This window comes from Podarcis bocagei, assembly GCF_964188305.1.
Source record: "Podarcis bocagei genome assembly, chromosome: 9".
Taxonomy (NCBI): domain Eukaryota; kingdom Metazoa; phylum Chordata; class Lepidosauria; order Squamata; family Lacertidae; genus Podarcis; species Podarcis bocagei.
Window position 1 is genome coordinate 22628835 of NC_138134.1, and position 26784 is coordinate 22655618.

The 26784-nt window shown below is 46.2% G+C and overlaps 1 long non-coding RNA gene across 8 annotated transcripts in view; it reads left to right on the forward strand.

Moving 5' to 3' along the window:
- The window catches only part of LOC308595157, a 231853-nt gene that overhangs the window by 194515 nt on the left and 10554 nt on the right, over nt 1–26784 (forward strand). The window lies entirely within an intron of this gene.

Genomic DNA, 26784 nt, shown 5'->3' on the forward strand with positions numbered 1-26784 from the left:
TTTATATGATTGTACTTCACCCTGCCGGATCTAGACACATCAAAAAAACGTTTCAGGAAAACATGTTGTAAACCTCATACAGTGGTACCTTGGGTTACAGACGCTTCAGGTTACAGATGCTTCAGGTTACAGACTCCGCTAACCCCGAAATAGTACCTCGGGTTAAGAACTTTGCTTCAGGATGAGAACAGAAATTGCGTGGCGGCAGTGGGAGGCCCCATTAGCTAAAGTGGTACCTCAGGTTAAGAACAGTTTCAAGGTTAAGAATGGACCTCCAGAACGAATTAAGTTCTTAACCCGAGGTACCACTGTAATGGGAAATCATGTTGCCGAAAGATGGAACTCCACAGCGCCATCTGGTGTCACAGCGTTATAACACATTTAAAACTTTTTATTTTTTATTTTTACTAACATTGCTGAGTCTCTGGTATAGATTGTCATGTCCCTCCCTGCTCTTGTTTACACATGCAACCTGAACCCGAAAAAGAGATGCATACATGTCACTGATATACATGCGGTCTGGGTAGACTCAAAGCACAATGCTTTCCCAGTCCCTATTGAATCTAATAGGTGTAGCTGATCAGCTAGAGATAAGCTTCACTAGTCACATGCAACCCCAAAGTGAATCGAGTTCAGCTGGGGATGTGGTGTGTATATGCTGGGAAGCGGTGGCCAGTAGTGGCTTTCCTGGCTGCATAGTCACATAGCAGTCGACACTACTTTCAGGTACTCTGTGTATTTTCAAATGGAGATGTTTTCTGTTTAGGAATGCTTTATCATTTGGAGTGGAAGGGAACGGGAAATACAATGCCTTGCACATGTTCCAGAGATGTTCTCATGCATCACACGTGGTCCACCAATAGTACACCACCAGGATTGATTTACTAAGCCTACCAGCCACATTGCAGGACCACCTGAACCCCTCATGATCTTCCTTTTGTTCTGAGATGCAGCACAGATAGCGTTCTGTTCAAGAACATTAAGTGCTTGAGTCAGTTTATATTCTAATGTTCCATAAAATCTTGCTGCTGTGATTTCACATTTATTTTTATTTATAATTAGCCCTAAAGAACCCAAAAAATAGCCCAACGAGAACTAAATGCACTTAGTAGACTTAAAATGCTGACTAACTATAGGGGTTAGAGTCGAAAGAGAAGATGAGGAGGAATGGAATGGAATGGAATATAATGGAAAAGGCCTTGGCTGACTAGCTGGAACCCTGAACAGGACCAATCTGCGCTGCTACATTTTGTTGTAGACAAAATATCAATTGGCCAAAGAAGAGGAAGAAGAAGAAATCAATTCACTGAATGTGTTCCAGCCTAGTTGTCTTCCATAGAAGTTTGAATATCATTTTTTTGGTAATTTTTTAAAAATTATTTTCCATGTATACTTCTTCTAACAATATATCTTTAACAATTTTAACAATTTTTCATATTTTGACCTTCCTCCCTCATACTCCTGTTTTGTTTTATTTCCATATTGTTCACCCTGCGTATTGTTTTCCCCAAATTTTCTTGATACATATAGTCTTTTTTTTTTGTATACAGTTGTAATTGTTTACTCAAACCCTGCCAATGAGTCCATTTCTTTATGTTGCCTTCATATATGTTGTAAATGGTTCCCATTCTCTTTTAAAGTCTTTGTTGTCCTTTTCATGTAATTTTTCTGTTAGTTCTGCCACTTCTGCATATTCCATAAGTTTCCCTTGCCATTGTTCTTTCGTAGGTACTTCTTCTGTCTTCTGTCTTTTTTTTTGTAATTGTGTCACCCCCAGATTCAAACAACACAAGACCAAAGATTTCTTTATAATGAATAGTATCCACTTCAAATAATTTAGATCTCAAGATCATTACCTGCTGTATAGCAACAAGTGTTCTGTTTAACCATCTTTCCTTCATCCCGAACGCAATGCAGGCTTCATTGCAAAAAAATCCAATTAGAGCCTAGCAGTCTTCAACTACAAAATTCACACTGTACATCTCAGGGTCCACCGGCCCACATTTTCTGACTGGCTGTGGCTGGTGAACCCCAGGGCCAGACAGCGGTTGAAGTGGGAAGGTTTTGAAGGAAATAGAACAGTTTCAAAGTGGGAGGAAGAAAGGAAGTGGGATGGTTAGTCCAGACTCCATTTTGACCTCCTGAAAAGAAATGGGTTGCTCATTATTTCACCTGTAAAGATGCTGAATAATATCTCACCAGAAGTTGGTTCCCCATCTCAGCAGGTGGGGAGTAACAGTTATGCTGGCTTCCCAGGCAGTGAGTTACTGCTGCCTATGTGGAGGGAGAGGGTGGGAAGGCCGGTGAGGTACAAATGCTCCAGCAGGAGTGGCTGGAGACAGCACTTCGCAGGTGTATACTGCATACAAACACTCATGTGCATCTGCATCTGCATGAATCAACTCACATGCAACCTTTACACACACATTCATTTTCTCTCTCGCTCACATACTCATATACCTTCTTACAAAGTAACTGCCTTCCAAATTGTAGCCCCATACCCTTGCCATATTTAGGCTTCAAAAAACCATCCTGTTGAACCCTAAATGTGGCACAAAGGGCCATTTCAATGGGGTAGTCGCAGATAGATGGGTTAACCCTATACTCCCCAGCTCTTCACCTACCCAGTGCCCCCCATGCACCACCTTTATGCTTCCAAATGCACTCCTGTTGGCTCCAGTAGGAGGATCTTTTGAAGCCTAAATATGGCACTGTGAGTAAAGTTAGAGGTAAGGAGCAGCAGCTGCAGGCCAGGAGGAAAGGTGTCATGGGTTGTACCCAGCCGGCAAGATGAGGAACCGCTGTTTCAGAAGGCCTACAGTGAATAATTAGAGGTGCTTCCTCTCTAGACACACACATGAGATGTTTTCGTTTGCAGAACAGCATGGGATCCAATTGTATTAGCCCAGGTGACTTCAACAGACAAGGTAAATTTAGCTATTTCTAAATTAAAATTGACTTGAGGGGAAAGCAAGGCTTGACCGTGTTCTCCGATGACAGGCCACCAAATTGGATGTGTAGGGAAAGGCTTTGAGCAAATGCCACCCACTGGTAAGAATTATCACCTGGTTTCCATTCTTTATTAGATATTTCACTCTAAAGATATCTCTTTCAAGTGCAAGTGCTTGCTGTCTTAATGATAATAATGGAAGGTGCAAAAATGAAACGGGTAGAGCTTTAAAAATGCTAAATGCCCATTCTTTGAAAAATGATGGAACACACTCCGCTAGTGCTGTTATGTACTGTGATGTTGTATGAACCACCCCCCAAGAAGAACACAGTTCTTGACACTCCTGTTTGAAGGATATGGGCAACACACTCATTTATTCTCAGGTGCCAAAATGAATTAATCTTTTCAACCAAGAAAAATGCGCTATGCACTGCAGTGGCAAGCATTACACAGCCATCCTAGACACCCACCCACCTTCATCATTTTGGTCCATAGCAAAGCTCAAAAACCTGTTCACTATTCCGTGGCTTTGAATTTAGTCACCCTAACATTGCCATATAAACACTACGGTCACTTTTTAAGAACAATTTTTAAAAATGCTTTTTTAACAAATACAAATACAATAACCATTAAATACGTGTCCAGCAGTATCTAATGGTTTATGTTTTATCCATTGTCTCTAGACACAGTGCTTTTTTCTAAAAAAATGTTTAGGGGTAATCTCATTTTGACTCAAGAAAACCGTGGACCAAAGTACAAAGAACATGCAAACATTCATCAGTAAAACACCACACATCCACATTCCACACTGCTTCACACATTAAACGTCCGCTTCTATCTGAGACTCAGGAAACACCGTGACAGGAAATGAGGCCGCCATCTCGGGTAGCAACGGAACTGGCAATTCACCATGCTAGAAAAGAAACTAAAATTTTTAATTTTTAAATTTTCTTCTCCCATTAGATTCACAAAATGTTTAGGGGTATGCGTACCCCCTGCACCCCCCCCAAAAAAGCACTGCACTTACACATTCAACATTCAAACATATTACAGTCATAACTCCGCTTACATATCCCTCTGGTTATCTAAACTTCGGGATACATGAGCGGCAAACCTGGAAGTATATTTCCAGGTTTTTGCCAAGTGCGCATGTGCAGAAAGACGCTACCGTCGTGCGCGCGCAGAAGCGGTCCCTTTGCAAAAATCTTGGAATCCGGCCGGACCTGTGGAACGGATCCCATCCACAACCAGAGGTACCACTGTACTTGGTGTAACCCCTCCACTGAGAAGGTCAAGCGGTTGGTATAAGAAGGTCTTGATTTTGGTCATTTAACCTAGTTAAAGAAAGGGGTCCACGTTTCTTGGAAGGTGCCTCTATTTGTTACATTTTTAGTTGCCCTCCTGTGTGTGGTGAGATGCTCAGACATTGCTATATCCCAGATATTATTTTCTCATAAGTTCAAGGGTATTTCAGTTTGGTTCCACCATTGCTGAGATATGGTAGAGATCAGGTTTTTTTTAAAAAAATAGTAAATAAACTTTAATAGGTATTTTTTTGAGGGGAGGGGTAAGTTATTTGTTCACGAGGAACTTTAAAGAGATACAGTGGTACCCCGCAAGACGAACGCCTCGCAAGACGGAAAACCCGCTAGACGAAAGGGTTTTCCGTTTTGGAGGCGCTTCGCAAAACGAATTTCCCTATGGGCTTGCTTCGCAAGACGACAGCCCATAGGGAAATCTCTGGGACAGCGGGGAAGCGCAGTGCGTCTTCCCCACTGTCCTCGGACCTCCTCCCGCCGCCCGGCTTCGGAACGAATCTCCGATGCCGGGCGGGGGGGGGGAACGCCTCCTCCCGCCGCCCGGCATCGGAACGAAGCTCCGATGCCGGGCGGGGGGGGGGAACGCCTCCTCCCGCCGCCCGGCATCGGAACGAAGCTCCGATGCCGGGCGGGGGGGAACGCCTCCTCCCGCCGCCCAGCATCGGAACGAAGCTCCGATGCCGGGCGGGGGGGGGGAACGCCTCCTCCCGCCGCCCGGCATCGGAACGAAGCTCCGATGCCGGGCGGGGGCGGGAACGCCTCCTCCCGCCGCCCGGCATCGGAACGAAGCTCCGATGCCGGGCGGGGGGGGGAACGCCTCCTTCCGCCGCCCGGCATCGGAACGAAGCTCCGATGCCGGGCGGCGGGGCGGGGACACCTTCTCCCGCCGCCCAGCTTCGGATGGCTTTCCTGAAGACTTGGGGTGGGAGGAGGGTTTTCCTTCCCACCGCCAACATTCAGAATGCTGTTCTGAATGTTGGCGGTGGGGAGGAAAAACCCTCCTCCCACGCAAGCCCCGGGAACAGAGGGAAAGCGCTGCGCGCCTTCCCCTCTGTTCCCGTACCTGTCCTGAAGGCTTGCGGTGGGGAGAAAAGCCCTTCTCCGCACCGCCAGCCTGGCAAGCGGTTTCCCTAGGAACGCATTAATTGATTTTCAATGCATTCCTATGGGAAACCGTGCTTCGCAAGACAAAAAACTCGCAAGAAGAAGAAATAATAATAATAATAATAATAATAATAATAATAATAATAATAATAATAATAATTTATTATTTATACCCCGCCCATCTGGCTGGGTTTCCCCAGCCACTCTGGGCGGCTTCCAAAAGAATATTAAAATACAATGATACATCAAACATTAAAAGCTTCCCCAAACAGGGCTTGCGGAACGAATTAATTTCGTCTTGCGAGGCACCACTGTATTTTTAACAAATAAGCAGAGGCTGCTTTGTGTCAGTGACAAGTAGTTCAATTGCTGTATTTGTCTCTCTTCCCCCTCTTCATTTTAGAGACTTGAAATTTAATGCTTCGTTTATTAAGATGTACATATTACCCCCATTTCCCCTCACTGGCCTTTATAAAACAGGAATCTACACCACAGATCAACTTGATCAATAGGATATTTTAATATACAAGTTTTCCGGAAGACTGAAATGGCTCCTGTGGAGGCATGCTTTTTGGGGTTGGGGATACATTCCATTTCAATATTTCAGCAAGAGAGCCTTTTTTTATTAGGTATTTGGTATTTACTTGGTTATGCTGTCTTTTGATCCCACCAAGCTAGGTGAAAGGAAGTTGTTTGTGGAGCCTGGGGGCAAGAATACATCTAAGACTCTCTAGGATTTTATGAAAGCATCTTCCCCTTTTCATTAAAGGCCAGAACAACATGTTCCACTTTCACCTCATATCCTGAAACCAAGCTGCCCCTTCTCTTCCTCTGCAACGCAGCGGCTCCAGAGATCGAAATTTTCAGGGAAGAAGGGATTAGCAGGATCTGGGCTTCATCTCCTTGCCCCCAGCTCCATTTCCTGTGCAATTCCATAAGCTGTAGCTTACTGGTAGAGCATTTGCTTTGTCTGCAAAATGTTGTAGGTTCAATCCCCAGCATCTCCAGGTATGCCTGTGAGAAACTCCTGTCTGATATTCAAGAGAAATGCCACTCAGTATATACAATGCTAATCTAGATGGACCAATGTTTTGACGTGGTGTAAAATAGCTTCCACTGTTCCTAAGCCCTTCCCTGCAGCGGGGATTCCAGGTGATTATAGCTCTGCGAAGGGTTAACTGCCATTCCCAGAATTCTTTGGGGGTTGCTTTAAACGTATGGTGTGCACGCAGCTCAAAAGAATAAGTAATAAGTCCCCCTCCCAAATGATTATTACATTAGTATTAGCATTAATCTGGTGACAGCAAGCACAACCTTAAAAGAGATATGCCTTGTTTTCTCTTGCATAGCAGGGCAAAATTAAATCTAAATTGGCCCCTCCTTTGACACATGCAAGCATCAAATAAAAAGCAAATAATGCTTCTCACTTAGAAATTCTGGGTTTTTTCCCCATATGCAAATTTTAACCAATCACTTAATTTACCAAAAGTAATACAACTAATCGGCTTAGATTTCTGTAATCTGGCAACAGTGCTAGTTCTGTAATTATTAGTGTGAAACACTTTAAGAACCGTTATGGCTGGTAAGCAGTACACAAGTGATATAAAGAAGTAAATATATCCTAGTTATTAGCATTGCCTTTAAAATTAAATGGCACAATGTATGAATGAATGAAGCAACAGATAGAGGCATTCCACACTAGACACAGAGAGATCAGTCTATTCCCAGCCTACGTCAGTTTTCAAAACCTTCATTTTAAGTCTGTTTTGTTCCATTTCCACATCATTCTGCAATTTAACTACCCCAGCACACACAAAATGTGCATTCTTTTTTGCACATATTGTTCACAAACTGAGCATTTTGGTATGCATTTACTCTCAAACGTTTGAATGCATTTTAAAATAAAATTCATCTGTTTGTATATATGTTGTTTATTTGGGTACATATCTTTGAGCTGAGAACGGCATCTCAAAATCAGAAGTGCAAAAACTGCATTTTGATCCATGTATTAGTCCAGGAAGCGAAAATTAAGACTGGCTAACTTAAAAAAGAGAACCAAACAAAAACCTTAAACATCCCTCTTCCCCACTAGCTATTTCTTCTGACACTGACATAACCCACTCATTCATTTCTTCCAGAAAATCCTCAGGACATTCACTGCAAGCTCTTGCATTTTTGTGCTTTTCTTGTTGTCTTCCTGTTCCTTTCCCTTCTTCAAGTGATGGCATATCACAATAGTTTGCAATGGTAATATTGCAGTGCAGTCCTTGCAGGTGTGAATTGACTGTAGCACTATCATCTCACCTGGTGAGCAGGTCACAGTGTCTGGCTGTAATCTCATCTCTGCAGCCCTTTCTTGCCCCAATGGCACTTGCCTGTTCCCTACTGTCACCCTTAGAAAAACACACGCTCCCCCCCCCCACCTTAAAAAGCCATTCCAGAGAAGTCTGGCAAAACTGACAGCGCTGCTTTTTAAATGGTGTCAGCCTGGACACAGGCAGGTGTTGGAGTGGGTTTGCCTTCCTCTTTGCACAGGGAATAGATAGTGCCAGTTATCTAGGGATTAGAAACTGTTCACCCTGTTCAGTAGTGATTGCACATTATCTGATCAGATCTACTACTACTTTAAAAAGTGCCATTGGTGTTGTCTTGTCACCTAGGAAACACCCTGATGACAATGGCTGTGATCAGGGCCGTCTTAAGCATATCTGGCACTGTGGTGCAAAGATCCCTCCATTGCCCCCCCCCCCCGTTGTTGATCTTTTTTAGGAAAGGTTCCCTAGAATTGTTGACCTTTTTTTAGGGAGCTGAAACCCGCTTACGCATTATCTCTGCTTGGGAAAAGAAAACAGGAAACATAAACAAAAATTTTTTAGTTGCTCATTTATTACGGCCCAGAGACCCAACAAATCATTACAAAGCAATACACAATTCATACAGCCTACCTCCAGGTTAAACAAGCATTTTGTTCAGAATATAGGGATCATTTGTTCTTGCAACCACCGATAAAAACTTTGCCACTGCTAATGTTCTAGCATTTGTCCGGTCTTCTAATAGGAACCTGACAGAGTGAGCCTCTGATTTTCCCAGGAAAGGTACCAGCATTTATTAACAATGCACCTATATATACACACACTTATATAGTCTCAGATGCATGTGGGCCAGCCAAAATCGGACAAGTCACTCCTGGTCTTCAATTGTCCAAGCAAAATGGCATAGCTTAACCTGGCACCAAAATGAGAAAAGAAATGCTGAACTTAGATATACCTCAGTCAGTAAAAGACGACTCTCTTAATCTCAGGGTTGTGGTTTCAAGCCCCATGTTGGGCAAAAGGTTCCTGCATTGCAGGGGGTTGGACTAGATGCCCTTGGTGGTTCCCTTCCAGCTCTGTAAATGGTTCTGTTATTCTGTTGTATTTGAAGGGCTGTTCACAGGGAAGATGGAGCAAATTTGTTCTGTGAAAGATGCTTATGCTGTGATTCCCGCACTGGAGGGGGTTTGTCTAGAGGACCCTCGGAGGTCCCTTCCAACCGTCCAGTTCTGTGATACAGTGGTACCTCGGGTTAAGTACTTAATTTGTTCCAGAGGTCCGTTCTTAACCTGAAACTGTTCTTAACCTGAAGCACCACTTTAGCCTCCTGCCACTGCCGTGCCGCCAGAGCACAATTTCTGTTCTCATCCTGAAGCAAAGTTCTTAACCCGAGGTAATATTTCTGGGTTAACGGAGTCTGTAACCTTAAGCATATGTAACCTGAAGCATATGTAACCCGAGGTACCACTGTACTATGATTAAAATACTCCAAGAAATAAATAAACGGGCTTCTCTGTGGCAGTCACTGGAAAGGGCTCCAGGGGCGGCCATCCCACAGAAAGTTTGGTATGTGCTCTGTGGCCCAAGCCCCATTCACCAGGTGAGACCCAGTGAGCCGAAGGAGAGCTCCGCAGTGGCAACGGGTCTGCCCAGGAGAGCTTGAGTACGTGACTGCACGCCTGAGGGATGTGGGCAGGTTGAGGCACGTGCAGGCCGGCCACCTCAACACCTCCCTTGCTCAGCCTCGGACTCTGGGCAGGAGCCCAGGCAGCGGAGGTAAGGCCGGGCTGTGCGCCTAGTGGGAAGCACGCAGCCTCTAGGCATGTTGAGGTGCACGCAGGCCTCTACGCCTCTCGCTCGGCTGTCGAGCAGCAGAAGCCCGACTCCCGAGGTGGCGGGGTGGCAGGCGGCGGAGGCTGCCTGGTCATTCTGGCTAGGAATGATGGGAGTTGTAGTCCAACAACATCTGGGGACCCACAGGTTGAGAAACACTGTGAGTCAGACTCCGCTCCACTCCGGACTCCCCGCGGCGCCCTCGGCAGTGGGGAGCGCCTTGTTTCAGCACGCCAGCTGCACCACTGGTTAGAGACGGGCCTGGCTGCGATCTGGACAATAACAAGCATACCTATGATGTGAGGCATACAGAAGTAGCTTTTGTATGTTCACGGCTGCCGCCATAAACTTGCCCGCTAGCAGGTCAATTCCTTCATAGTCCGTGGGGTTTATTTGCAAGCAAATTCCTGAAGCATTGTGCTGGCCAAGAATGATCAAAGCAGCTGCAAGCGTCCTTGTAGTTGGTGCTGCTGCAACATCCCAAGGCAGTCTGGGAACTGCATATGTGAAGGCTGCACAGAAAGGGCTCAAATGATCTTCCGCGTGCGTGGTGTATGTGTGTGAGATTAATTTGCAGCTGACAAACAGCGATGAAAAGCAGAACGGATGCTATGCTCCCTGTTATGTTTTGATACTGTTCTCTGTTTGTCCCTCCCAACACATGAAAAACAACTATGAAGTAGAGTATGCTTCAACTGCATGCAGACTCTTGGGCTGGGCTGCTGTTTGGGGGTGTTTGTTGGTAAGCAGTTTTGTTGCTGGGCTTTTTATGTGTGTATCTTTATTTTACATCTTGTGATTTATGTGGAAATTTTTCAGTATGCTTGTGCATATTCTGATGTTTTATATGTTGTTGATGACTACTTTTGTTACGCTGCAGTTGTGTCCCCCCCCCCCCCGGTTGTAAGATGCCTTGAGCATGGTTTGATCTGTGGAAAGGTGGCATACAAATAACATTATGTATAATAATAATAATAATAATAATAATAATAATAATAATAATAATAATAATATATTGTTTATACCCCACCCATCTGGCTGGGTTTCCCCAGCCACTCTGAGCGGCTCCCAACAATATTAAAAACACTATCAAACATAAAAAACTTCCCTAAACAGGATTGCCTTCAGATGTCTTCTAAAAGTCAGATAGTTGTTTATTTCCTTGACATCTGATGAGAGATCATTCCACAGGGCGGGCGCCACTACCGAGAAGGCCCTCTGCCTGGTTCCCTGTAAACTCACTTCTCGCTGTGAGGGAACCGCCAGCAGGCCCTCAGAGCTGCACCTCAGTGCAGTGAACGATGGGGGTGGAGACGCTCCTCCAGGTATACTGGTCCGAGGCCGTTTAGGGCTTTAAAGTTCGGCACCAACTCACTGAATTGTGCTCGGAAACGTATGTATGTATACATTCACTGTTCCTACAAATCCATCCCACTCTCTCCAGTAACGACGCTGCCCTCTGAGCAAGTGCACACCTTACCTAGTTCCAGAGGCACCAACTCTCCAGCTCATTGACCTGATAATCTATACATTTTGGACTAATGTGCAGATCAGTCACATTTGCTGAGCCACCACTGGATTCCACACCTCTCCCCACACGCCAGGAAGAGATATAATTCTCAAAATACTTACTTGAAGTATTCTGCTCTTTCATTCCTTTTTAGCTCTCTGGTTGACTTGATTCTTTTCTGAGTGTGGGGGAACTCTTAACTCCCCCCACTGCCGTTTTTTAAAATAAAATTTCACCCCTGTGGCAGTACAAGTTGAAGTCTGGGTTTTATAGGTGCATAGATTTAGGAATCAGCTTCTAAATTTCACAATCATGCCCCATTTGAATTGTTGCGAACAGCCAAGAAAAAGAAATTATCTTTACATTTATTGAGAGATTCTAGCTCTGAAGATACGCAAGATCAAAGACCGGGTTAACAATTTGCTGGAGTGTGTACACTTGTGTTCATACACCTACAATAAGCAGAATCAGCTCATTATACACTGATGTTCAGAGTCAATTGGTTGGAAATAAACTGATTTTAAATGGGCTTAATATACACATCTAAGTCAGATGCTGCAAATACCCAGCTCAATAAAAAACAAGAGTATTATTTCACAGAGAAGTGCTATAAAGGTTTGGTTAACCACCTGGATAAAACATCAATGCTGAATAGATTAGGAATTTTTGTATTTCTTTCTTTTTTTTGCAATTATATGTATATGTCATACTTACTCCTTGGAAGAACTTACATATGGTTCCTGATAGTTATGAGCAAACTTGCCTCGCCTCAATTTGGAATCAGTTTGGCATTTACGTGCTTTCTTGGGAAAAAAACCTCATCTTTTTTTCTGAGATTTCTTTCCTTCTTTCCTGGATTATTATCGGTTATTTCATGGAATCATGGAAGTATAGAGTTGGAAGGGACCACAAGGCTAATCCAGTCCAAAATCCTGCAATGCAGGAATCTTTTGCCCAATGTGGGGTTTGAACCCACAACCCTAAGGTTAAGAGTCTCATGCTGTACCAGCTGAGCTATCCCATGGGCAAAACATGTGGCATTACTCCTGAGAAGTATAGTTGCCAGCACCACCCATAGGAGAGAGTTCATTGGAAATGCATTCACGCCACCCAGATAAAAAGTGAAAAGGCAGAGTTTGAGGTTATTATTATTATTATTATTATTATTATTATTATTATTATTAATTTATTTATAACCCACCCATCTGGCTGGGTTTCCCTAGCCAATCTGGGTGACTCCCAGAAGAATATTAAAAACACGATAAAGCTTCAAACATTAAAAACTTCCCTAAACAGGGCTGCCTTCAGATGTCTTCTAAAAGTCAGATAGTTGTTTATTTCCTTGACATCTGATGGGAGGGCATTCCACAAGGCAGGTGCCACTACCGAGAAGGCCCTCTACCTGGTTCCTGTAACCTCTCGCAGTGAGGGAACCGCCAGAAGGCCCTTGGAGCTGGACCTCAGTGTCTAGGCTGAACTATGGGGATGGAGACTCTTCTTCAGGTATACTGGGCCAAGGCCGTTTAGGGCTTTAAAGGTCAGCACCAACCCTCTGAATTGTGCTCTGAAATGTACTGGATGGAAACAGCATCTACATCATGCATACCTGTATTCGTTCATTAAATTTCTATCCTGCCCTTCCTCCCAAGGGGACCAGTTAAAGGATGCAGAGAAAAGATACTAAACCAAAAAAATTATCTGGTTGGGCAGTGTAGCATCTAGAGCAGTTAACAATAACTTCATCACCAGTAGGGTGTTAACAATAGCCTGTTTCTGCCTATAAAACTGCTGGTGCTGCCGTTCTCAAAGACCAACAAGAATTTCATGGAGAACAAGGGGCTAATACTGAAGTGCGTTTGGGGCATGGGCTTCCAAAGCAGCCCGCTCTGTCTGTCCACTGACTTAACATGAGCAGAATCCCATTGAGCATTGGATGACAACTGATGTGTCAGGTGGGGAATGCAAGCAACTGTCCCCATTTCACAGATGTTGAGTTAAAGTGTGCTGAAGTGCAGCAGCACAGTCATGACAGATATTGCAGAATTTGGTGGCTGTTGCTAAACCATCCCTAGATATTCATTGTTGTAGATTGAAGGCATCTCTCCATCCACAATGGATGTTTAGGAAATAATAATAATAATAATAATAATAATAATAATAATAATAATAATAATAATAATTTATTATTTATACCCCGCCCGTCTGGCTGGGCTTCCCCAGCCACTCTGGGCGGCTTCCAAAAAAAATATTAAAATACTATAATACATCAAACATTAAAAGCTTCTCGAAACAGGGCTGCCTTCAGATGTCTTCTAAAAGCCTGGTAGTTGTTGTTCTCTTTGACATCTGGTGGGAGGGCGTTCCACAGGGTGGGCGCCACTACCGAAAAGGCCCTCTGCCTGGTTCCCTGTAACTTGGCTTCTCGCAGTGAGGGAACCGCCAGAAGGCCCTCGGTGCTGGACCTCAGTGTCCGGGTAGAACGATGGGGGTGGAGACGCTCCTTCAGATATACTGGATAGATAGCTACTAGGTTCTCATTGTCTTAAAAGTCTATTCATACCAATAATGTTGGTGTTTTAAGGAAGTCAATGAAACACCTCCCCCTCTCTTTGGAGTTATTCACTTTGTCTTATGTGGGGGGAAAACAGAGTTTTAAAAATGATTGCATTGCTTTTAAGCCCGTGAAGCCATCTACTGTGTGTAATTTCACACCCTAAAATCAAGATTAATCACACATATACACCCCCCACCCTCCCCACTCATCACGCAATGCACACAGAGCCATAACTTCAGAGATATGACTGCTGTTGCTCACATACTAATCAATCTGCCCAGGGCATTCCAGCAACAAACGTCCAGTTTTCATAGCATGCAATAAAACGAGTATGACTATTCCTATATTGAAAGGTGTTCAGAACCTATCCAAACCTAAGTGAATACTATAATCTAAAATACCTCACAAAAACTGCAAATATTTAAATCTTTCCAAATATATGGAGAATGCTTGGAACAGAAATCTCAAAGCTTTGGGTCGTATCCAGTGCTGTACAGGGGCAGTTTCACTCGTGCAATGGGACTTCCATTTCCTCTCCTCACCCCCTCACCCCAAAAAAATCTGCTCTGGAGGGTTCCCCAACCCCTTTTATAGTAAGCTTGTTTCTACACAGGCACCCCCACCTCTGTCATTTATCCAGAGAAGCAAGAGGTATCATCACAGTTGAAGACACATGTCCAGTCAGGTCAAAACACTGAGAGTGCAATGCAGGTCCAGTGAGGGTGTGGCCTGAGGAGACTTCTGAGGGCCTGATAGAATGGACTGGAGAGCCACATTCAGATGGTAGATGGCTGGCAGGATGCATTTGTCTAGTGGATCATAAACCAATGAGAGCAAGAACTCTCCATGGGAAGGAATGGGTCACGCTACTAACGTTTGAGAGGCCACAACTCTTTCCCCGCTCCAATTTTCTAACGTTTTTCAGTCTTGCTGCTTTTTTTTAATATCGTGGGAGGCTGACTCACCACAGAATTACACATATTTTTTCATACCTGAAATGATTTTTGAGACAGATTGAAAAAAGGGATGAAACCCCATCAGCTTGCAACCATTTCATGAACGCTGTGGTAAATTTTGACCTTGTCAGGCAAAGACATTTGATTTGGTTTCTCTGAAAAAGATACATCCACAATATTAAATTAATTTCCTGTAAACTTCACTATTCTAGATTACCAAGCCTTGTAAATGTCATCTTTATCCATCATCGTGTAATATTTTGATGTCTCGTATATGGAAATTCTCATTTCATTTTCTGCTTTTCTAAAAAGACAGGTTATTTCCCTATTAAATTACCCCTTCACAGTTTTGTATTTTATTACATTTTCTGTCTAAGGATGCACAATGGTCCTTGAAAAGTTAATAAATCTACTTAGTTACTTTCTAAATTAGTTGGTGCTATTCCTTTCCCCACCCCCAATACAGCATGGCTTGGTTTTTTTAATTATTATTATTTTTGTAAATAACCATAGGGAAATGCTGTGGGATTCTGCTAGGCTCTCTTGAAGAAGAAATATCAAAGATTCATGGAAAAACATATTAACTGCTTGAATTGCAAAACAGCAGAAAACAGATAGGCTCAGTCTGTGATTGAATTATTAACCAAAACATTGCAAGTAGTTAATATGATGGATGCAATCTATGCATGTCATTTGTATTAAAGGACATCCAGAAAAACCACAGCTAGTCTTCATCAAGCAGTGTGTGCTGGATTCTCAGAAAGACCCAGTTCTGCTTAGGACTGCCTTGATTCTTGAACCATCTTTGGCAGAAACTTGGGGGCAGATCAGACAATCTATCTTCTCCAGTGTCTGGAGAGGAGTGTGTCCTTTCAGCTCATAGCTGCCCGCCCAGTATGCCATTCCAGCCACCCCCACCTGTGTAAGCAAGGTATGGCATGACCACCTACTACCTGCAGATGTACAGTTCAGTGGGTGTGAGGGACTGGGCAGAGGATGAATGGTCCTTCCAGAGAAGAAGAAGGCGGCAGTTCAGAATTGCAACAGGGGTTTGTGGGAGATCACAGCTCAGAGGCAGATGAGGGGGAAAGCTGGGCGGAACTGGCGAAATTGACATACAAACTGCGAGACAAGGACAACTGTGGCTTTAAAGAAGAATGGGAACTTTTTACAAATTACTTAAAAACAACAACAAAATGAACTGGACTCCTTGGCAGGTTTTGAATAAACATACACAAATTTATTATTGTTAACATAATAGATAGATAATTTAAGGATCTTTACAATTTTATAATATGCAGAGAATAACATGTGTTGAAAAATCAAAGAGAGGAGCTGAGGGAAGTCTTGGGGGGGGAGGGAGGGTTTTTCTTGGGGAGGGGGAAGGGGAAAAAATCGGGTGTGTGAAGATGATTTGTTTTTGATAATTTGATATGTTGAAATTCTTAATAAAAGCTATTTTTAAAAAAGAGAGAGGAAAAACTGGGAAATAAGAGGTGGAAGAAGAGGAAGAAGAAGAAGCACAAGGGCAGCGACAGCTGACAGACTCAGTGTCTTTAGAAAGTATTCCAGACCTCCTTCTCCCAGAACCCCACGGGCCTTGAAAGTAGGAGAGCTCAAAGACAGAAGGGCTCTTTTCAGCACCCATAGTGATGACTCATTAGGAAGTGGGATTGATGGAGATTCACTTGGGGCAAGGCCATTATTCCGAGAGGCTGCATTCCCAAGCCTCTCTCTGTGAATAGTGAATAAACACAGGTGGCCAGTGTGGTGCAGTGGTTAAGAGCGGTAGACTCGTAATCTGGTGAACTGGGTTCACGTCTCCGCTCCTCCACATGCAGCTGCTGGGTGACCTTGGGCCAGTCACACTTCTTTGAAGTCTCTCAGCCCCACTCACCTCACAGAGTGTTTGTTGTGGGGGAGGAAGGGAAAGGAGAATGTTAGCCGCTTTGAGACTCCTTTGGGTAGTGATAAAGCGGGATATCAAATCCAAACTCTTCTTCTTGTCCATTCTTGGCAGCCTGCCATGGAGGTTGGTTTCTCTGCTGCCTGATAGTGGGTGAAGGCGATTTACTATTATAACTGAATAAATCAAATGCACTAATTTCACCTAAAGTAGGTGGCATCCATAGCTGGCACACCAACATAGTCACCAACTCCTAGAGGCCAAGGGGTCTTTGCCCCCCTCCCCCAAGTTGATGGGCATTGCAATTCAAATGGTGTTTGTGCACTGAGTCATGTGGTTGATTATGCAGGGCAGGGCTTACTTGGGCCCCTCCCAATATTTTATTCAAGTTGGCACACTGAGTAGGCATAGGTGAACTGCACACCCACATTCCCCTCCATGCATGACGTCAGGTTGAATTTTATCTGCTTCAGCCCTCCTTCATAGTCAGAAGTGAAATCTAATACTGTTCAGCACTCTCTCTGGGCACAAAAGCATATAGGGGCACCTTCTGCCTACTGAACCTCCAGCATCCCCTACCAGCAATGGCCAGGAGGATGTGGATTTGTGTAGGGCATAGACATTTCCATGGAGCAGCTATTGATTGTGAAAAATTGGGAAAGTGGCATTATACCGACAAAAACAGAGTGGCTTGCCAAATTATTGGAGTATTACAATATATCCAAAACAATGGGAGAAATTGGAAGGATCTCAAAAGAGAAGATAGACAAGGACTAGAAGGTGTTTAAAGGATACTTGCAAAATCATAATGAAAAATCAGAACTCCTATTAGAATAAGCAAGTTCCGTTATAAATACTGAAATACTAAATAAGATGGATAACAATGTGCAACAGAAAAAGAAGTAGAAAGTTGGTTTAAAAGTGTGTGAAAGAAAGTAATAGAAGTGGAAAGAAATTGCAGTTGAGTAGATTGGAAGTCTAACACAAGGGTGGGGTGAGGGGTGAGGGATGGTGGTGGGAAAAGGAAGTATCTGTGGGATTGAGTGTGGGTATGTATGAATATTTTTAAGGATTGCATGAAATGTATGTTTGTATATTCATAATATGTATGTATTATTGTTGAATTATTTTAATAAAATATTTGATTAAAAAAAAGGAAAGACATTTCCATGGAGCAAGTGGGGGACAATAACATTGTTTTTGTGTAGATATGGCATAGGAAGAGGAACTCAGGAAGCTGTAGTAGCTGATGAGTCTTGCTAGCTGATGAGGCTTTTGAAAAGGGTAGAATAGATCTTCCCACGCACAAAAAAAGCTCTTAGCTGCCTTACCTGTAAAGCAACAGATGTTATTGCACTCCAGATGTTGTTGCACAATAACTCCCATCATCCTGACTATAGGTCATGATGGCTGGGGTTGATGGAGGCTGGAGTCCAACAAAATCTTGGTGCCCCCAGGTTCTCCATCTCTACTGCAAAGGAAGGTAAGCCCAACTCTTCCACACATTTTTGGAAAGGCTCCCACTTCCCATGAAAGCCCCACCCGTTTTGACAACAAGGATTAGTGGTTCCATGAAGACACCATTAGTTGGGCTGCCTCTATTCCTGCCCTCATCCTGACACTCAGAATGTGTAGAACTTTACCCTTCAGTAGTAGCAACCCAATGCCTTGCTGTTGCCTTGTAATAGATTCAAAACTGGAATCCCAACAGTGCTTAACTCCATAAATAATAATTAGCACCCCCACATCTTTTGCATTAATCTGTAAACAATGCTAATCCAACAGTGAATCAAGAGAAGCAAAAAATGTCACCAGGTGCTATCAAATACAATGCTGTCAATAATAATAATAAATTCAAAATCGGGGGGAAAGATCAATAGAGATATTAAGTCTTTAGCTAAGATAAGCAAGCCTCACCTCTGAATGGTTGACTGCCCTCTTTACCTAACTGTAAATGAATTTTAAAAATTCTATTATGACATATGAAGTAGCAAAGGGGAAATCCATTTCCATCTCTTTCTAGTTATGTTCAGTCCTTTAAAAAAAAAAATCCATATAACAGCCTGTGTCTGAAATGATTAAAAAATCAATAACACACTCCTTTTTTTGAGAATGGTGTTTTGATAACCTTTCAACAAGTGGTGTTCTGGACATCCTTCACCACTTGCCTGGATGCATTATCTGTAATTGTCTTTTAATAGACTGAGACTAAATTATTAGAAAAGAATTGCATCACCAGGGAGTAAGGGTTGTCAGATACCACTGAGATGTAATACATCAAAAGCTGTTGTGTTCAGCCTTATCTCATGGGCTGTTTGTTTTTAAGAGACATATTCCGAAATAAAAGGAGCTTTTGACCCTTATAACCTATTTTGGTTTCGAATCGGTAAAAATAACGAGTGCAAATCCGCATATAGTTCTACAGAATTAATTAATCAACGGCAACAACACCATATTGGATAAAGAGTTCATAACCTGAAAAGGAGATAATGCAAACTTTCTTTCAAGCCAAGCATGCATTTGGTTGTCCAGAAACTAATTAAAAAGTTTGCTAGGAAAAGCTTTATTTTAAGAGAATAGATGGAAAAAGGCAAAACAAGTTGTTTACTGAGTTGTATTAAAGCGCTATTTTGTTTCTTTTTGCTTTGTCCAAAATGACTTACTGGTTTCACTAAGGGTTTGACCAGATGTTAAGGTCAAGATGAGTTTGGCTCCAAACATGACAGCCTTGTGTCAATTTCCCCTTTCTTACCAATCTCAAGTTGCCCTGCACAGTGAATGTTTCTGCAACTCATCCATGGTAGCCAATGGGAGCAGGGCAGAAAAATGCACCCTGTGACGCTCTTGCAAGTATCTATACCTAAATGTTATGGGAGAGAGGAAGAGGAACTTGACATAGGCCTGCCATTTCAGTGGGAAATTTCACATGCACAACATCAGAGTCAACATAGTCCAGCATGTGGTCTGATAGCCCTTGTTCCCCAGACCAATCTCCATCATACAGAATCAGAATCAGAAAAATCTTTATTTGCATCAGCCCCTAGCCATAGCAATAAAATAAAATACAATGTACTGAAGAGAAAAGTAAAAACTTAACTACACAAAATACATTCTGGAGGTTTACATCAATAATCAAATACAGTGGTACCTCTGGTTATGAATTTAATTCATTCCGGAGGTCTGTTCTTAACCTGAAACCGTTCTTAATCTGAGGTACCACTTTAGCTAATGGGGCCTCCCGCTGCCGCCACACCACCAGTGCACAATTTCTGTTCTCATCCGGGGGCAAATTTCTTAACCCAAGGTACTACTTCTGGGTGAGCAGAGTCTGTAACCCAAAGTGTTTGTAACCTGAGGTGTTTGTAACCTGAGGTACCACTGTAACCCGAGGTGTACCACTGTAATAGATCTTATTGTAACTGCCCCTACTATATGTGTGTGATGATAAGTGTTATATTAAGTGATGAATACAGATGATTGATCATGCCCATCATCTACTTGGATTACATGATTTTGGGATTTCTGTTTATATTTTTAATTAATTGCATCCATTTACTGCCTTCCTCCAGGAGGTTGAGGCCAGATTTTATCCTTACAACAGCCCTGGGAGGTGGTGACTGACCCAAGTTTACACAGTGGACTTCATGACCACACAGAGACCTGAACCCAGGTCTTCCTAAGCTAAGTGGAACACTCTTCCCACTAATTGACTTTACTTGTAACTGGATATACAATCCCAGTCAATGGAACCATCTGCTCCCTGATATAAACTGAGCAGACCACAGGAACTAAAATGACATCTTATACATGAGCAGGACTCTCCTTGCTCTCTAGGCAAAACTGGTCAATATGGTTAAAAGTAAGGGGTCATCACTGGGGATATCTTACTTCACAACCCCCTCCTAATATAAGTTGCTAAACTAAACTATCCAGGGATCAGACAAGGCAAGGCAGAATACACAACAGAAGGCTGGACACAGCCAGGACCAAGGAGAACAGGAATCTAGGTTTCCTTATTGCTGGAGCCAGAAAACAAACCCAACTCACTTTCACAGGGAGAGACAGGTTCTCATACAGACAAGGTTTCAGAAAGACTGGAATAGAGCCATCAGCTGTACTCAGAAAGTGGTGTTGAGTGATGGATGAAAATGGAAAAATGAGGCTCAAGGTGATGGAAGACCAAGCATATTGGGCTAGAAGAGAAATCCTATAATATGTCTGTGAACTACTTGTTTTGCATCCATCATTGAAATAATTCCTGTTCAGATGAAGAAAGTTTCCCTGCCTGCTGCAATTAAGCCTGCAAGGTAGGTTACGGAGGAGCAGAAATTACTCTATGTTGACTGGGCAGTTCATTCTGAAGATTCAGGCCTGCATTGCGCCAGAAGCAATTTGACCTGGTAGGTCATAAGACGTGCAACCAGCGCTGGGACCTGAGCGATCATATCTCTTGTCTATCTAACCATCACTCGGAGATGATCAAACTGGACTCCTCTTGGTCTTTGCAGAGGCTGAAGAGCATCAAAAAGATAAATCAGCCTGATTGGCCCTAGGTTGGATCCCTCCCCACTTTTCCCTTTCCTAGGGGCTTCTTTCTCCTGGGTAGGTTTTGATTGTGATGCATCAAAGAGTTGACTTTGGCTGCTTGGCTAATTACTTGCTCTTTCATCCCAAGTGAGGCCAGAACAGAATGGAATTAGCTGCTCAGCCCATTCCTAGACCACTCAGCAAATAACCACTCAGTTCTCTGGAGGAAGCATTCTGCCCTGGTTGCAATCGCCATACTGTCTTCAAAGACAGCCCAGCGAAAAGCATGTTACAGAAATGTTTTCCGTTCTGTTCCACGTCTGTGGTTGTCCTGTGCCTTCATTCTGCCTTAGCGGCACGTCTGGGTCGTAAACCGAACTTATCTCTGAACCCCTCGAATTGGGACCATGCTCTGGTGTAGGACTGCAATGTTGATGGTGCAAGGGCGCTCAGTACTCCTGCTGTCACTTCTCTCGTCCAAGTTCCCAGAGGTCCTCCGGAAAGGCTTCTGGGAGTTGATCGGCCTCGGGTGCTAGGTCGCGAAAACGCTCCATCTGAAAGCGAGACAGGGCATCTGCAATGTCGTTATTGAGGCCGGGGATGAACCGCGCGGAAAAGGAGATGTTACCTTTCAGGCATTCCAGCACGAAGAGGCGGAGCACGCGAATTACCCTGTTGGATTTTGCAGATTGCTTCGCGATGATTCTTACCACCGCCTGGTTGTCCGACCAGAAGCACACCCTGGTGTCCTTGAGGAGGTGCCCCCAAACCCGGAGAGCCACTAGGATTGGGAAGAACTCAAGAAAAGTTAAATCACGTGTAATGCCCTCTGCGTGCCAAGCTGTCGGCCACGGCTGCGCACACCAGTGACCCCTGAAGTAGACACCAAAGCCAAAACGACCAGAGGCATCAGAATGCACCTGTAGCTGTTCCTTAGGCAGCAGCCAATATTGCCAAAAGGACACCCCATTGTAACTTTCCAGGAAGGTCAGCCATATTTTGAGGTCCTCCCTTATGGTGTGTGTGACCCTGATGTGGTGATGGGGGGCACCACCGCCAGCCGTGAGGCGGGCTAGGCGTGCGCAGAAGGCACGACCGGGCGAGATAACCCTGCATGCAAAATTGAGGTGTCCTAGAAGTGTCTGGACCTGACGCAATGTGGTCTTCTTCTGGGCCATCATGGTAGTTATCAATTCCCGCAGCGTGGCGAGTTTGGCTGGGGGCAGGCGAGAGGTTTGACTGACAGAATCCAGTTCAATACCCAGATATGAGATGACAGTGGTTGGCCCTTCGGTCTTGTCTGCTGCCAGTGGGATGCCTAGTTCAGCCGCCAGCTGAATGAAGCATGCCAGCGCCCTAGCGCATGCGTCTGAGCCCGCTGGCTGCACGAAAAAGTAGTCATCCAGGTAATGGGAGTGCGGTGGGACCCCGACCTGCGTTTCATGGCCCATTCCACGAATGTGCTGAAGGTTTCAAATGCAGCGCATGCGATGGAACAGCCCATGGGCATAGCTTTGTCAAAGTACCATTGGTCCTGGAATTTGAAACCTAGCAACCAGAAGTCCCTGGGGTGGACTGGTAACAGACGGAAGGCTGATTCGATGTCACATTTTGCCATGAGTGCGCCCGGGCCACACTCCCTAACCAGCCTGATTGCCTGATCAAGAGATGCATATTTGACTGAGCATTGTTCTTCGGGAATGGCATCATTTACTGACCCACCCTTTGGGTAAGAAAGGTTATGTATTAATCGAAACTCACCTGGTGCCTTCTTGGGTACAATACCCAGTGGGGACACTATGAGGTTAGGAAATGGAGGTTCTGTGAAGGGACCTGCCACTCGCCCCAGCAGGCGTTCTTTGGTGATCTTCTTCTCGGCAATGTGTGGCATATCTCGGACAGACTTTTGGTCGGGAGGATTGGTGCATGAGGGGGTGCCTACCACTGGGATGCGGAAACCTTCCTTAAAGCCCTCCTCAATGTATTTTGCTGCCTCTTTCTTGGGGTACTGGTGTAACAATGGCAGCATTGCTGATAGAGATATGGGTGAGGGGGCTAGGGAAAGGAGAGCACTATTTGCGGGCATTGTTTTTGCTTTGTTGAGCGCCAGAGGGGCCTGTAGAGGCTCCAGCCTCTCTTTTGTCTTGAGATGTGCCTGCGCCTGATCCGCGGGGGCCTCGAAAAAGCTTCTTCCCCCGAAAACATTTCATGGTGGGGTGAGATCCACTACAGCGCTCGCATTCATGAGCAAAGCGACATTTTTCTCTGAGGCAGGAGCCGTTGTTATACTCCCAGCAAGATCTCTTGGGGGCTTTGGAATGGTATTTGGACTGTTTCACATTGTCAGGCCCTTTCTTGAAGAATGGGGCAACCAACTCAGACCACACGTCATCATCTTTGATATCCCATCTAACTGTGTCGTCCTCTGCCGCCCGTTCCCTGAAAGCCTGGTCATAGGCGAGTGCCGCCTCCCCCCCAGACATGGCTTCAGCCTTTAGGATGATGAGTAGGTAGTTGGACAAGTGCCAACCCCTGTCAGGGTAACTAGCGACTATAATACCCATGTAAGTGGTGTATGCGGTGAGCCAATTACGAAAGGTACGCTCAACACTCACTTTTTTATCTTTTTTCCTCTGCTCGGCGGATTTGGATTTTAGGGCTGTCGAAGCGGCAGGGGATAGCAGATCAAACAGATCCACGAACTCTCCATTAAGGATGCGTTCCCGAAACTTCTCACGCAGGCGAATGCCTGGGGGCTGGTCGGTTCTTTTGTGGTTGGATTTCCTAACTCTACCTCTGGAGTCAATGCCCTCCTCCCCGCACGGCGCGATAGCACCATGTTCACGCCTGTGCCTCCGGTTGCGGCGCCTCCAGACCCAGTGTGGCAGCCCTGGGGCGTCGGGGCCTGTAACCCAATAGCCGTTGATGTTCCCCCCCTGTTCACTATCAGTGGAGCTGGACCTACCTGAGGAACTAGGTGATCCAGATGAGTCCCTCTTGGACTTGTGGATGTTTCCTCCCGCGATGACGCGATCTGCGCGACTCAGGGCTCTTGTCACTCTTGTACCTGTCAGAGGAACTAGGTGATCCAGATGAGTCCCTCTTGGACTTGTGGCCCCTCCTCCTGGATTTGTGGGGTTTCCTCCCGCGATGACGCGATCTGCGCGACTCAGGGCTCTCGTCACTCTTGTACCTGTCAGAGGAGCTAGAACGGGGGGACCTACCTCTGCGCCTGGTGGATGCGGATGATGAACGTGACCCACCTTCCTGAGCACGGTGGTCAGAGGGGCTGCTACTGCGCCCTCGCCTGCGGCCATGAGGTGACCCGGAGCTCCCTCTGCGTGACTCCCCACCGCTCCAGGCGGCGCCTCAGCCGGGCAATGGTCCTATCCCTACTGTCTCCGCGCGCCGAATGTGAGGGACTGCTACTAAGGGAGGAGCGGGTAGAGGAGCTCTCTGTACATCTCGGCTTGACAGCCGACCCCTTGCCGGTGCGGCTTGCCGAGGCTAGTGGGCTTATGTACCCAGAAGACCCTTTAGGTGCCGCTGCCCTCTTGGGCGCGGTCTTCTTGGGCTGCTCCTCCCTGGTCGCACGCACCTTCCGCTGTCCAGAGGCCTGACCTTGGGCAGGCTTGGTGGGCGCACCCCTTACAGTGCCCCTTCTGGTGCGGGGAGGAGAAGCAGCCTGACGCTTTGGTGGCATGGTGTAGGCCTAATAGAGTAGGGTATGCTGGGGAATCCGTAAAACCAGGGGGTGGCAGTGATCGGTAGGAAATGCCCGCTATCAATTTGCAAACACACACTAGTGATAAAGGTAAGGGTACGAATAATGGGAGGGGAGGAGATAAGGCAAGAACTGAGTCGCAGCAGGAATCGCTACTGAAGGCTGCAAAATAAAACAGGCAATAGTTTAGAGAATCACTGCACAGATTTCAGATGAGGTCCCCTCGTCGATAATGAGCGCGATGCCTGCTGTCCGCTGCACCTGCTGGCAAGCCATGATGGTGAGATGTAAAACCAATACGTACCTAATGAGGCCATAGGTGTGCCTGAGGACCACCGAGGCATGACCGCCCATGCAGCCAGATCCAGGGTGGCTGCCGCCATGTGGCCACCGGTGCAATGGCTGCCGCCATGCAGTCGCCATTGAAATGGCTGCAGACATGGAGCCACCACCAAGCAGGCCCTGCACACCCCCAACAGGGACCAGTCCTACAGCAGCTTGGCAGGGCCCCGTGATGCGGCGCCACCCCCCGCCACACAGTTCACGGGGGGCCGAGTATGCCCGCCGGCTGCAGGGGTCCCCCACCACCACCCAGGGAAGGGTACAGGGTCGCCAGAGGCCTGGTGTAGGACGTGCGAGGCGGCAGCGCCTCCCTGCGGCCTTAAAAGGCCGGCCAAAGCTGGGGGAGGCAGCGCGACGTGGCCCCCCCCCCACGGAACATGGAGGCGGTGGGAAGGCCTCCGCCACCCAGGGGAGGTCCCTGAGGCGTAGCTAGGCCTACGAAGACAGGGGAGGCCGCATGGCGCGGCCCGCGGCCCCCCGGCAATCGTGGGGGCGGCAGGAAGGCCCCCGCCACCCAGGGGAGGCTCCAGGGCCACCGGAGGCCCGACTAGGCCGCTGAGCCTCCCGAGGCCCAGCCAGGCCCCTCCGAGGCCCAGCTAGGCCTACGAAGCCCGGGGAGGCCGCATGGCGCGGCCCGCGGCCCCCCCGGCGATCGCGGGGGCGGCGGGAAGGCCCCCGCCACCCAGGGGAGGCTCCGGGGCCGACGGAGGCCCGATTAGGCCGCGGAACGCGGCGGAGGCCCCCCCGAGGCCCAGTAAGGCCTCCCCAAAACACCACAGGCCTCACTGCGGCCTAGACCGGTCACCCGGAGGCCATTGAGGCCCCGGGGGTGACCGGGGACCCCCCCGCCACCACCCACCACACCCCAGGGCCGCCAGGCCTGGCGGGGGAAGAGAAGGGGCGCGTGTGGCGTTGCCCTCCCCCCCGCGGCCCACACGCCCCCAAAGGCATGGGGGGCAGCCAGAGGGGCCCCCGGGCCATCACCCAAAACCCTGGAGCATCAGGGCTCGCTTAGGGAAAAAAGGATCCCCTTTTAAGAGGGGATCCTGAAAACCATTACCCCCCCCCACTATCCTTTGGAAAACCCTGTTGCGGGGGGGGGGGGGCAAAGGCCCCAGGCTTACCTTTAGGAGCGAGGAAGTCCAGCTACGTCCTTCCTCGAGAAGCTCTGGAGCCAAGTGAGGATTCCTAGGTGAGATCCTCCCTCTATTGTGTGGGCAGGTAATCCCTCCCCTACCTGGCCTGGTCTCCTTGGCAACGCTTCCCCCAGGTGGGATTGGACAACTGACTGAGGTAGGCGGAGACCTCCAGGTATCACACCTGAGGGAAGGCAAAGCCAAGCCTATGCTGTTGGGGCCGCTCCAGGTCTAGGGGCTGCACGCGCCCACGCAAAGGGCGCCCACCGTTTTAAGCGGGGAGCGGTCATTACAGAAATGTTTTCCGTTCTGTTCCACGTCTGTGGTTGTCCTGTGCCTTCATTCTGCCTTGCAATGAATGAATTTGTGCAATGAGAATTAAGTACGGGGATTTCTAAAATTGGTTCCAGAATTGCAACATTTGAAGATGGCTGCAGCTTGCAGTTCCTTCAGTTCATTTGTCTCTTTCTCCTCCTCTACTTTATGCAAGGATGAAAAAGTGTGCAGATTTTTTTTGGTTATGATGTTTTTTACACACACACACACACACACACACACACACACACACACCAGTATATGTGCATGTTTCTGTATTGCTTTTTTGCTGTGTT